The sequence below is a fragment of the Jaculus jaculus genome, chromosome 5 (assembly GCF_020740685.1).
Source record: "Jaculus jaculus isolate mJacJac1 chromosome 5, mJacJac1.mat.Y.cur, whole genome shotgun sequence".
NCBI lineage: Eukaryota > Metazoa > Chordata > Mammalia > Rodentia > Dipodidae > Jaculus > Jaculus jaculus.
This window is the reverse complement of record NC_059106.1, coordinates 127,423,122-127,425,822: the sequence shown is the minus strand read 5'-3', so window position 1 is coordinate 127,425,822 and position 2,701 is coordinate 127,423,122. Positions and strand designations below refer to the sequence as shown.

General features: G+C 44.1%; 1 non-coding gene across 1 annotated transcript; it reads right to left on the bottom strand.

Annotated features, from left to right (window-relative positions):
* Positions 1 to 479: 479 nt before the first annotated feature.
* On the bottom strand, positions 480 to 586 carry LOC123461091. The gene has a single exon (XR_006637409.1). It is a non-coding gene; the product is annotated as a U6 spliceosomal RNA (small nuclear RNA).
* Positions 587 to 2,701: the final 2,115 nt, after the last annotated feature.

Below are 2,701 nucleotides of genomic sequence, written 5' to 3'. Positions count from 1 at the left end.
AACCGAGCCTCGAACCAGGGTCCTTAGGCTTCACAGGCAAGCGCTTAACCACTAAGCCATCTCTCCAGCCCTCCCTTTATTTTCTGTCTAGATAACCTGTCTATTGGTGGTAATGGGGTATTGAAGATTGTGTTGGAATTTGTCTCTGACTTTAGATCTGGTAGATTATGGTCTATAAAATAAAGTGCACCTGTGTTTGGTGAATGTATGCATAGCATTGTAATGTCCAATTGCACAAAGTGGTGCATGCATCTGGGGCTTGTTTGCGATGGCTAGAGGCCCCTCTGCTCCCATTCTGTCTCCATCCATGTCTCTTTCTCTCCTTGTAAATAAATAAAATATGTTTTAATCTGCTCTGCCATTGGCTTGCGTTCTTTCCTTCCTCTGTGCTCATTACTAGAACATTTGATCTTTGCATGGTGCCTCGAATGTCTTACATTACATTTATGTGGGGTTTTGGGTTTGTTTGTTTGTTTTCATAAAATATGGAACACTTCACGAATTTTCATGTCATCCTTGCACAGGGGCCATGCTAATCTTCTCTGTATCGTTCCAATTCTAGTATGTGTGCTGCCAAAGTGAGCACTATATGCTTTTTTTTTTTTTTAAAGGCTGCATTTCTTGGGCTGGAGAGATGGCTTAGTGGTTAAGCGCTTGCCTGTGAAGCCTAAGGACCCCGGTTCGAGGCTCGGTTCCCCAGGTCCCACGTTAGCCAGATGCACAAGGGGGCGCACGTGTCTGGACTTCGTTTGCAGAGGCTGGAAGCCCTGGCGTGCCCATTCTCTCTCTCTCCCTCTATGTGTCTTTCTCTCTGTGTCTGTAGCTCTCAAATAAATAAATAATATTGTTAAAAAAAAAAGGCTGCATTTCTTTTTACTTTTTCCTCCTGTTGCAATTACTTTTCTTTTTAATATTTTTATTTTTATTTTATTTATTTGAGAGAGAGAGAGAAAGAGGCAGACATATAGAGATAGAGAGAATGGGAGTGCCAGGGCCTCCAGCCACTGCAAATGAACACCAGACACATGCGCCACCTTGTGCGTCAGGCTAATGTGGGTCCTGGGGAATTGAATCAGGGTCCTTTGGCTTTGCAGGCCCTTATATGGTTTGTTAAAATGCCCATTGGTTCTGACTAATTGATCTGATCCTTCTTGCCCATCTTCTGTTTGATCCATTCTGTTGGCATTGCTTTCCATGGAGCTTGTTTGACTTGCTGGAACTTTTGTTTCTGGCTTTCTTTCATTTTGTGTTTTGCTCAGGAGTTCTCTCTCTTTATTGAGTTTTCCTTCTTCTATCTTGGTTTGGCTTCTTTATTTCATGTAGCTGTTTGTGCTCTCTTGGAATTGCATGAGGCATTTATTTGAGCCATCTCTTGCATTTTAGGGGGAGGGATTTCATGTGTTTGTCTCTGTCTTCTTTGAGTTCTCTCCACGTAGTTATAATCCTTTTCAGCCCTTTGGAGTTTCTCCTGGTTAGCTTTCCTATGAGTCCTGTACTACAGGATTCTTTTTTTAAATTTATTAATTTGAGAGAGCAAGAGAGAAAGAGGCAGATAGAGAATGGGTGTGCCAGGGCCTCCAGCTGTTGCAAACGAACTCCAGATGCATGTGACACCTTGTGCATCTGGCTTACATGGGTCCTGTGGAATCAAATCTAGGTCCTTTGACTTTGCAGGCAAGTGCTTTAACCACTAAGCCAGCTCTCCAGCCCTGGGATAGGTATTTCTTGAGGGAAAAATGTTGGCTTGGCTTTTCATGCTATGTTGTGACTTGCCCATCTGAAGATAGTGCATTGATCAGGCCTTTATGGCACACCTGTGTCAAATGACTACTTGGAGCGGGGCTTGCTGTATTTCTGCGTTTGTCTTTTCTCTGCTCTGTGGTGCTTGTGCTTCAGTCTTAGAGGTACTTGGTACTGACCTGTGGAGAAGGGTAGATTGTGCCCATGAGATAAAGGAAAAAGGATTGCTTTTATTTTTTTTTAAATATTTAGTCAGGTGTGGTGGTGCATGCCTTTAATCCTTGCACTTAAGAAGCAGAGGTAGGAGGATTGCTGTAAGTTCAAGGCCACCCTGAGACTACATAGTAAATTACAGGTCAGCCTGAACTAGAACGAGACCCTGCCTCAACACCCCCCCCCAAATTTATTTATGTATTTATTTGAGAGAGAGAGGAGAGAGAAAGGCAGATAGAGAGAGAATGGGCACACCAGGGCCTCCAGCCACTGAAAATGAACTCCAGATGCAAGCACCACTTTGTGTATCTGGCCTACATGGGCCCCGAGGAATCAAATTTGGGTCCTTTGGCTTTGTAGGCAAGTCCCTTAACCACCAAGCCATCTCTCCAGCTTGGGAAAAGGATTCCTAGAGGGAATCCACATGCTAGAACTTACTGGTCCCAATAAGGTCCCAATCAAGATAGCAGGTCCTGATGCCCATGCAAGATAAATGGGAGAGGGTATTTAAAGGGAATATATATATAACTACTTGGGCTTACCAAGAAACACGGTCTTGTGCTCAGCACCACGTACAAAAGCAAAACTCTTGGGCTGGAAAGATGGCTTAGTGGTTAAAGGCCCTTGCTTACAAAACCCGATGGCCCAGGTTTGATTCCCAAGTACCCACAGAAAGCTAGGTGCACAAAGCGGTGTGTGCATGTGGAGTTTGTTTGCAGTGGCAGGAGGTCCTGGTACCCATACATAT